General features: G+C 40.0%; 1 pseudogene; it reads right to left on the bottom strand.

The window, feature by feature from the left end:
• Positions 1-556: 556 nt before the first annotated feature.
• LOC149438504 (uncharacterized) lies at positions 557-1166 on the bottom strand (annotated as a pseudogene).
• Positions 1167-11369: the final 10203 nt, after the last annotated feature.

The raw sequence follows: 11369 nt of genomic DNA, 5'->3' as shown, positions 1-11369 counted from the left end.
CCCCTTCCTTCCTTCCATCCACCTTTCCCTTCCTTCCTTCCTTCCTTCCTTCCTTCCTTCCTTCCTTCTTTCCTTCCTTCCACCCACCCCTTCCTTCTTTTCTTCTACCCCTCCCTTCCTTCCATCCACCCCTTCCTTCCTTCCACCCACCCCTTCCTTCCTTCCATCCATCCATCTCTCCCTTCCTTCCACCCACCCCTTCCTTCTTTTCTTCTACCCCTCGCTTCCTTCCTTCAAGTGGGAGAAGTTGGGGGAAAGTAAAAATTCAGCTCAGCTCTGAGCTGAACCACTCCTGCCCCAAGATAAAACAATATCTACAGCCCTGGCTTAATGTACAGTGTGCATAGGGTCTAAGACTTGATAAACACTGCCATCTACTGGTAGAAGAATATATCTCTATACTGATGAATACTGATGTAGTTGTCACACAAAGTATATGAACAGTGTATTCCAACACCCCCACTCAACAGCTACTCCTTATATTAGTCCCATTTCAGACCTCAATTCTACTGTATAAATCTTTTTTTTGTAAGTGGTTTTGTCAAATCATCTGCAATCATGTTAATACTTTTATAATACGTAAGCACAAATGCATTTTGTTCAACAAGATCATGACTGTAACATCTGACATCAATATACTTTGTTGTTGCATTGATCTTCTCATTGGTGGCAAGTTTAATACATCCTTTGTTGTCCTTATATAATATTGTAGGCTAGTACATTGGCTCTCCAAGATTTTCAAGCAATTGACATAACCATACAGCTTCTTGACTGGCATAGGCTGCAGCAATGTATTCTGCCTCCTAATTTGAACAAGTAACCATTCCTGGATTTGCGAGTGCTTAGGTCACCTGCACAATCAGAGTCCATATATCCTGCGAGGTTCAAATCACCAACTGCAGACAGCTTCATACTTCAGTCCTTCATTTGTTTGAGACATCTCATGACTCTCTTGATTGATGTCCAGTCTCTTTGAAGTGATTAATTCATGCGTCTACATAGAAGCGATGTGGCAGCTGTGATGTCTGGATGTGTACTGGTTGCAGTATATATCAATGTCCCATTGCTTGTCTGTACTGATCATTAGTTGGAAGAAGATCCTCATCCCCTTCCATTTTCAGATATGCTGTGTTCACGGGAGTACTTGCTTCTTTGGCTTCAGTCATGACAAACTGCTGAATCATTGCCTCAATTTTAGATATCTGATTTAACAGAAAGATCTTCTTTACGCTGTACATTGATTCCTAGGTAATATGTCACATTCCCAAGATCTTTAGTCTCAAAATGCTGGTTAAGCACTGCAGTCAACTTTGCAACTTCCTCATCCTTTTTGTGAGCAACAATCAGATGATCCGCATAGAGTAAAATATACATATATTCAGAATCTACACATTTTGAGTACAGACGTTGGTCAGCTTTGCTTTATATGAATCCTTCATCAAGCTAGTTTTTGTTTATTTTTAAATTCCATGCTCGAGCTGATTGCTTAAGTCCATAAAGAGATTTCTGCAACTTGCACATAAGATGCTCTTCTCCATTTTTCATGTATCCTTTTGGCTGCGTACTATATAATTCCTCTTCGATATCACCATTAAGAAAGGCTGTTGTGATATTGTGATGCTTCACAACTATTTTCCAAGAAGCCACCACTGTCAATAGTGTTCTGAAAGTACTTTGTTTTGCAACTGGAGCAAAAGTAGCACTGTAATCCTCACCAAACTTTTGTGAGTTCCCTTTTTCCCCTAACCGTGCTTTGTACCTATAGAGTCGCCTTCAGAGTCGCATTTGGTTTTAAAACCCCAGTTGCAGCTGATTGCACTCTTACCGTGAAAGTGTCCATGTCTGCAGTTCACTAAGATGTCATCTCTTCATCAGCAGCTTTGATCCACTTTTGTTTCTCATGGGCTGGAAATCTTTTCATCTCATTCCATGAATCTGGCTTTGGTTTTATTGCTACACAAGCAACATAGGACAGACCTTTAGCTGGAAAGCCTTTATTGTTTCTGGTGGATTTTCTGATTGAAGCATCTTGTGCACTGGTTTCTGCTTTTACAATATTTGGATTGTCTGCATCAATTTCAATATCACTTTGTTTCTTATCTTCACGTGACACTGATGTGGAATGTCCCTCAGTTTGAAGCATTTGTGTAAGTTCATGAAATTGTGAACACACTGAGGTTTCGTCATTACATTTCTACTGATGGTTACCTTGTTTGTGTCTTGGAGTAGAATTCTGTATCCTTTTGAGATTCACTGTACCCCACAATTACACTTGCACACCTTCCTGCATCCCATTTTGTACATTTTTCTTTTGGGATGTGCACATAGGTTTTGCTTCCAAAATGTTTTACATGGTTCGAATTCGAGGCTTTTCCATTCTACAATTCATATGGAGTTTTCTCAGTTGATTTTCCTGGTAGTCGATTTTGGGGATAGCATGCGGTCTTAATTGCCTCCCCCCAGTATATGGTTGGCATATCTGCTTTAAACAGAATGGTTCTTCCACTCTCTCACAGAATATGGTTCATACTATACCATCTTTTCTGAGAATCACCTGTCTGTTATCACCTGTATATTCAGTTCCATTGTCTGTGCCCAATACACTTGACATTTTTCGAATTTGTTGCTTAATTGAGCCAAATCCTGTTAAAGTTTCTCTGGTACTTCACTTTTGTTGTGTAACAGATATAGTGTACTATACCTGAAGTAATCATCTCTAAAACTGAAAAAATGCCTCTTCTTTCCTGGAGTCAATTTTTCCATTGGACCGCAAAGATCTGAATTTATTAAGTCCAGATGTTTATTTAATTCTGCTGTTACTCTGCTTTTGAAAAGCTTTTCTTGTAATTTTTCCTTTTATTTATTTATTTATTTATTTTTTAACTTTTTATTTCATACTTATACAAACAACAATAAGACATTCCATCTTCCAAAATATACTTTTTTCTTTTCTCCCCTAAATGAATAAATACATTTTATAACCCCTCCATCTCCCACCCCCCACCCAATAATTTTTCCTTTTATACAGCAGGTACATTTCATTGTTTGATCACATGGACTAATTCTTATTCCACTTGCATAGTCATTCTTAGTTAATTTCTTTATTTTTTCAGGACTTCTGTGCCGACCTCCTCTGTGCCATGTGTGAATGCAGTTTGAATGTTTTTCCTCCTTGGTAGTATTTCCACCCCATTGCAGTTCAGCTGATACAATTCATCTGTAATTTTAGCCTTTGCAAGTAAGATATCCCCTTTTGTGATGGCACAACTGTCACCTTGAAAAGTCACATTGCATTGTTTTGTGGATTTCTTCACTGACAAAAGAGTAGTTTCAAGAGCAGGGACATATAGGACATTTTTCATAGGTATCTTCCTGGGGACACTCTGGGAAATAGGGCAGCAAAGAAAAACATCTCCTATTCCTTCTGATTCCATTATTTGCCCATTAGCTGTGGTGATTTTTAATGTTTTACTCTGGTCAAGGTGAATAAAAAATGTATGTCATTTGTCATTTTTGACTCGAAGCTCTGAATCAACACACCATGCATACAAAGATGAGGAGCAACGTTGGATTGAAAAACATATTCATTATCTAAAGAAAAATCAGTTTCTTCCTTCACACGTTTGGTTTTTTTGTAGTTTACTTTATTTTGCATTCTAGCTTTACAGATTCTGCAATCTGCTTTTAAATTACCTTGTTTCTTGCACACAAAGCATTCATGTGTTTCTTGTTGCATTTTATGTTATTTTATTCCTAATTTTTGTCTTTAAAGCAGACTCTGCAACAGAAGCACCATCACTAATAATGCTTTCTGTTTTTTTGCATATATTCATCCATATGCTTGCCAGTAACATATTCCAATGTTAATCCAGTTCATCATCTTGATGTGCAGGAAGTGCTGTGACAAGCGTTTCATGATTTTCAGGTAAGCCTATAAGTAATAGCGCTGCAACGTGAAAAGATTTTATTTCTCCTCTATACCTCTCAGGCGTTCAGCCATTTACAGTTATGTAATCCTACATATCCTGGCCTTTTATCAGCTTGGTTTAGTATAGCTTTCTAGTCAGTTTATTCTTGAGATTAGCTCCTTCCTTTGTGCACCTTTTGTAATCTTTCCCACATTTCTTTAGCAGTTTCACACTTACATTCTTCTATGCTAAGAGAAGGGTGTTCTGGCCTGACTTAATTTATACACTTCCACATACCTTCCCTTATTAGCAGCATTTTCATCTTAAACTAGACTGGTAGTTCTGGTTTGTTAGGTTTGCAGATGAAAGCTTGGTTGAAGCTGTGGTACTGGCCATTTTCTTTTATTCCATTGCAGTCTTCTTTCTGTTGCTGTATCTTGCACTTATTTTCTGTAGCAGGCTATAACTGGGTCCACAACAAGTTAGAAATTCTGTATATAGCCCTACCGAACAGACAGTGCACAGTCCACATGTGCTTTTCTGCTTCACTGAAACAAGGAAACAGGAAAATGTATTTAAAGAAAAGACAGAGTTTACCATAGATGCAGCTCCAAATGTATAAACACTGCCATCTACTGGTTGAAGAATATATCTCTACTAAATACTGATGTAGTTGTTGCACAAAATACAACAACACTGTATTCCAACAACTTTAGTTCCACTGTGTTACCAAGGATAACCTATTTTTCAATGTGTTTAAATCTGTAGGGACTTAATTTCTCTGCACTTTCTGTTGTAGGGTGACAACATTGTTCCTATCTCTCAGTTGTGTTGCTGCATTGTCACCCTGCCATAGGCTTTTGATGTGTCTATTATAACATGCAGGGTGCAGTGTGTAATGTGATGCATGGTGTATATTGGAGTGCACGGTCCTGTATGTATTAGGGTCCATGGTTCTGTGTGCATTGGAGAGCTTAAGTGCACACTACAGTTTAACATTTGAAGTTTAAAGTGGTTTTAAACCCTTACATATACCCAGTGAAGAGGGTAAACAAATCCTCCTATATATGTTGTACTTGTATATCTGTATTTTATGGTAATTAGTTCAAATTCCAGAATTTACACAGTTTGCCTATGCTTCGGAAAGCAGGGAGTGGGAATCTGATGTCAGACACTGTACAGCTTTGAGAGGAGAGCTGAGTGTAATCTGAGAACTAAGTGGAGGGGATGGACACACCTCCCTGTACACATAACACTGGGAAACATGCAGAGCTGGGGCTGTTAGTCGCAGGCTGTGTGCTGGAGGCCCCCCATTCCCCTCCATTTCTTGGAGTCAGGAAACACATGCAGCAGTGAGTCATGCAGATAGCAGATGAACAGGCAGCAGACAGAAATCTCACTCAGTATTTTAGATAGAGGCAATTACACCGTATAGAATGATATGCTTTGTTCATTTTTCATGTCAGCGGTTTACAACAACTTTAACTGTAAAGACCCATTTATATTTGTGGCCATGGGGTGGTAAAACACATGGTTGAGACACATTTTTATTGCCCCCCTTAAACTGCAAAGGCAGGGGTATAAACTTGTTGTGGCCATGAAAAAAGTATCCCTATTTCACATTTGACAGGCGGTATTGTGAACCCAAACCCATTCAATCAAATGGGGCAAAGCCACACTGCCTGCAATTGCATGCTATGCACATGGTTACAGTGCAGTGGTGTGGCATTTACAGGAGTTAGAACAGGCAGTGAGGAAGCTACATATTGCCTCAATGCCACCTATTGAACACTTATGAAAATGATTCAACTGTAGGTAGCTTTGCAGAGGCAGGGCAGTGACAGCCACATGTGTAAACCCAGCCCAAGCCATAGTTTACATCGAAACTCTCCAATCTTTTATAGCCAATGAAGGTGCCATCTTAACCTCTGTTGAACATATGAACAGCTATGACAGTAGCCGTTTGATTGCTTGACAGTTCAGTTGAGATCACAAGCAACTGTGGCAGTTATCATTCATGACATGCCTTGAATGTAATTATTTCAGGAAACCATTAAATTGATGTATTTAGTTCCACTTTATAGGGATGGTAAAACAGAAGCCATTTTTTTTCACTTCAGCTCCCTCCACCAAAGAATTCTCCACACCTGTCTGATTATTGTTACAGGCCTATGTTGATGGAGTTTTGCTTGCATTAGACAGGTGTTGCATTCGCTCACAGTTATATGGGAATGCAAAATTCACTGTGATTGGCTGTCAATTATATGATTGCTGTGATAGCCTGTGATTGGTTGTTGCAGTGATTGCTCAATAAAACCCACCCTTGTACTGTTTTTCTCCTCTGAATGGAGAAAAAGATACATTGTATCTTTTTCTCTAAGTTAGAGGAGGAGAGTGTTAACAAGGAAAGAGCACATGTAAAAAGAATAATATTAATAAAAAAAACTAAGATAAAATAGCTAGATGAAGGCTTGATCCAGGTCAGTGTAAGGATCAAGGCCAGAGGTCATGGACAGCGTCAAACATGACAATCAGTGTGCATTAAAATATTTTTTTTTAATTTAGTGTCAGTATGGATTGAAAAAAAAAAAAGCAAAATGCTCACTATTGTTTCTTGACCCTGCAATGGTGGTATGACCGCAAACGGGATTCCGGAGTAAGAGAATTTATTTCAGAGTATTTTTTGGAGGTAAGTCATGGTAATGGCGATACTTTTTTTTGTGTACTATTTTCGATTTTATAACTCAGAAGATATCCTTTACCAGGGGCAGACTGACAACTCATGGGGCCCCCGGGCAATAGGGGATCATGGGGCCCCGTGTCCTTGCCCAAACTCAAAAAAGCCTGTGAAAAAGGTACCAGGGGCATCTCATAGGGCCCCCTACTGACCCTGGGCCCTCGGGCAGTGCCCGATTTTCCAGATGGTCAGTCGACCCCTGTCCTTTACTATTTATCACCAGAGGAAGGCCCATTTCCGTCTGAAAAACAAACAAGGTACATTTCATCTGGATACACTTAACATGGCCATAGATGGATTGAAATTCGTCCGGTCCTGCAGGAAGCAGACAAAATTCAATCCATCTATGGGCAGGCTGGGTGTACTGAAGTCGTTCTGTTAACAGGTACAATCAGCCTAGTTTTTTCTTTCGACTATTGTATTCTGAGATTGGGGGAACCTTCCGCTGTCAGAATGGAATAGTGCATTCTGAGTGTGTTGATGGGGAACCAAGCGATTTTTCTTTCCTTTTACCTGTGATTGAAGGAAAGAAATTTGCATATGTACAGTTTTACTAACACATGTCAAAGTTGCAAAACTGTGTTCAGGCATTAGGATTTGTTTTACCTGCAGGCATGAAGGGGTTAAGACACTACATTGTAATTAGTTATCAGATTCTGGTTGGTTATCTAATGAAGTCACCTTTATATACTTATACACCCAATGATGATTTGTCACCCTATACTTTTAAACAAGTTCTTACTGGCCTGTTCTATTGGGCATTCAGCAAACCATAGAAACAGATATTTCATGTTAGAATTCACCTTCACCCCAAAATGGAGGTTTTGGAGGATCAATCATTTATTGCTAATTAAGTATTGCAACCTAATACCTCTTTGTTTATGTGTTATAATAAGTGTTTAAATATGTGTATGTCCATATTACTGGATACAGCATGTGAGCGTTAAAGTGGTTGTAAACCTCTGTTATATAATATGAACAAAGCAGATCCCTCTATGGTTTGTACTTGTCTCAATTAAGAGCACTTAGTGTCATTTCTGTCTGATGCTTCCTTCCTCTGCTGTCAGCATTAATCACTTCTGACAAGTTTTCCTGACACTAAGAAAAAAATGGTGACAAGGGAGGGACCCCCAGCTGATTGACAGCCTCAGCACTGTTCCTGTGTGCTGTGTGAAGTGGGGTGTATCCCTTCCATCCAATGAGCTCCCAAAGCTCTCCTTACTGAGCACTGCAAACTGCAACTTCAGCTCTTCACCCCCTTTGTCTGGCAGCTCAGGCAAGTTGTATAAACTCTGGACTTTGAACTAAAGAGAAGACTGTAGATAAACAGGTGCAGCTTATGTAGGAGGATTTGTTTCATCTCTGTGTATCACCTGAGGACAGTCTCTTCACTGGGTATATGTGAGGGTTTACAACCACTTTAAGCCCTGGTTCACACTGATGCGGTGTGGAATTTGCAGCATTTTATTTGTGAATTCCGCACCGCATCAGAATCGCACCCTGTTCATGCAAATCGCTGTGGGTGTGCATGTTAAGTTAACAACACCCCGAAAGCGGTCCGCAAAAAGCGGTGCGAGGTGCAGAATTGGATCGCATAGGTGGGAATACCCATGCAATCTGAAAAAAAGGGTCCTGCACGTTTTTGGTGCGGGTGTGGTGCGATTAGAGCCATAGAAAATGTATGGCTCCAATCACTCCGCACACAGATCGCATGTGATTTACACAGGAATGCGGTGCAGTTGCTGTGCGAATCACATGCGATATACCTCACCGCATACATGTGAATCCAGGCTAAAAGTGTGTGCTGCTTTCTACATCCCTGTTGGGGAGAATTCCCTTCACTTGCTGTCCTTGTGATACCATGACAAAAAATGAGAGCTATACATGTCACAAGGTACAAGGACTCACCAACAGCAATAAAAACCTGAGATAGGTTCCAAACCTTCCTTCCAATGTCTAAAGGAAAAGTTTTGACTGAGTTGAGTTTCAACACTAAATAGGATATATAGATAGACAGTGTTGAGCCAAGTCAGAACTACTGTAAAACATTTAGCACTTTTTAAATCTAGGCATTAATTTAGGATAATGCACCATTTCAGAACACACATACAGTTTACAGCAGCCTTTTTCAACCAGGGTGCCCAGGTGCCTGGAGGTTTCTGCAGGGGTGCCTTGGCAAAATGTCTAAAAATCGCCCAAAATATATAATAATAATAATAATTGTATATACAGTTGTGCTCAAAACTTTGCATACCCTTTCGATCGGGACCTTTCCCAATCATGTGACTGCAGTGACGACGCATCACATGATCCGTAAACCCCGCCTCCTGGCTTCTGGAACTCTTAAAGGGCCGGGAGGCGCCGGCGGAAAGGGGTTTAACTAAAGGCTGAGTTAGCGTCAGTCCCAAACCACTGAACTGTGCTGTGCTGTCTGTACTAATATTCTGAATCTGATTTCGCCACATTCTACCTTCTGATTCTGCCAGGATTCCACCCTCTGCTGACTTTTAGTTGCCATGTATGGCGTGACATTTTTGGAGGAAATATTTTCACCAGGGGTGCACTCTGGATGTATATACTGAGATAAAGGGGGTTACTAAAATATTTGAATTTTACCTTTCCAAAAGATAACTAATGGATAGTTCATGTTATGACAGGTTTGCTTTTCCTATATAATGTTTATAGATGATATACACTCATATTACGTACTCTCCTCTCCTTTAGGGGCACCCTGAAAACCCACCTCCTTCAGGGAAGCCTACCCCGCCCCCTGCTAATTGCCAATCTCCTCCACTCTTCCTACCACTCCATCCCCCACAGCTTTTCCTCCTGTACCACTATCCCCCCCTCCCCGATTGTAAGCTCCAAGGAGCAGGGCCCTCGAACCCCTCGTGTATCGCATTGTATTGTTACTGTACTGTCTCATGTATTGTCTCCCATTGTAATGTACAGCGCTGAGCGAACTATTGCCGTTTTATAAATACTGTATAATAATAATAAAAATAATAATAATACCCTGGCAAAAATTTTGAAATTTTTGCATTTGACTGATCATGCCAAAAAATGCCCTTTTATTGAAGGATGATGGTCATATGAAGCCATTTATTATCAAATAGTTGTTTGGCTCCTTGTTAAATCATAATGATAACAGAAATCACCCAAATGGCCCGGATCAAAAGTTTACATACCCTGGAATGTTTGGCCTTGGTACAGACACATAAGGTGACACACACGGATTAAAATGCCAATTAGAGGTTAATGTCCCACATCTGTGGCTTTTTAAATTGCAATTAGTGTCAGTGTATAAATAGTCAATGAGTTTGTTAGCTTTTACGTGCAAGCACTGACTAGGCTAGATACTGAGCCATGGGGATCAAAAAAAACTGTCAAAAGTCCTATGTAAAAAAGGTAATAGAACTTTATAAAGATGGAAAAGGACATAAAAAGATGTCCAAAGCCTTCAATATGCCAATCAGTACTGTTAAATCCCCTATTAACCACTTCCTGTCCGGACACTTTCACCCCCTTCCTGTGCAGGCCAATTTTCAGCTTTCAGCATTATCACACTTTGAATGACAATTGCGCAGTCATGCAACACTGTACCTATATGAATTTTTTAGCATTTTGAGACAGATAAAGCTTTATTTTAGTGGTATTTTTTCACCCCTGGGATTTTTATTTTTTTTCGCTATTTAAATTAAAAAGTCCAAAAATTTCGAAAATAAATAATATTTCATCATACATCTTGGCCAAAATTTATTCCGTTATCTTTTTCGTAAAAAAAAATAACACAAATTAGTTTATAACCAAAAATTATAATTTAAAAAAAAAAATTTACTTTTTTTTAAATTTTTTTATATTATTATTTATGGGTTTTTTTTTTTACATACTGTCACCCTAGCAGTACAGTGTCACCATGGTGACACTGTACTACTTGTGGGGGGGTGATGAAGATTTTTTTTTTTTTACACTGATTGCTTTTACACCCATAAATGCTGTAAAAGCAATCATTTCTCCTTCTCTCTGGCTGCATTCTTACAGCCATTGAGAACTATTGAGTGAGCTGTGATTGGTCACAGCTTGTCACATGGTACAAGGCTGTTGTGAATAGCCTTGTACCATGTGACCTCTGTTATCATTCACAGATTTCACACGTAGTAAGCAATGATGTCACAAGTGACATCTTGCTTACTACTCTGCATATGATCGGGACCTCACACAGAGGTCCTGTCCGACGCTTGGTGTTCCACTGTGTCCGGAGGACACAGCGGGCACCGGATCGCGGTGCTGCACGCTCCGAGGGAGCGCGCACAACTAGAAAATGCAGGTGCCGTTTATGAACGGCAACCCACCCCTAGAGTGACACCGTCCTGCCGATTAAAAACAGAAGGCGGACAGCAAGTGGTTAAGAAGTGGAAAGTTCGGGGATCTCTTGCTACCAAGCCAAGGTCAGGTAGACCTAGAAAGATTGCAGCCACAACTGACAGAAGAATTGTCCGGGATTCAAAGAAAAACCCACAGGCAACCTCAAAAGAAATATAGGCTGCTGTGGAAAAAGATGGTGTGGTTGTTTTTAAGGAGTACAATACGGTGATACTTGAACAAAAATGAACTGTTTGGTTGAGGTACCAAAAAGATTTACTGCACCAACGCCACAAAAAAGCCCAGTTACAATATGCCTGACAACACCTTGACATGCCTAACTGGGCCTTTTTGTGTCATTG

The sequence above is a fragment of the Staurois parvus genome, unplaced genomic scaffold, assembly GCF_062004578.1.
Source record: "Staurois parvus isolate SC_StPar_1 unplaced genomic scaffold, SC_StPar_1.0 ptg001188l, whole genome shotgun sequence".
NCBI classification, from domain to species: Eukaryota; Metazoa; Chordata; class Amphibia; order Anura; family Ranidae; genus Staurois; species Staurois parvus.
Note: the sequence above shows the minus strand (reverse complement) of the source record. Positions and strands in the feature narration are given on the sequence as shown.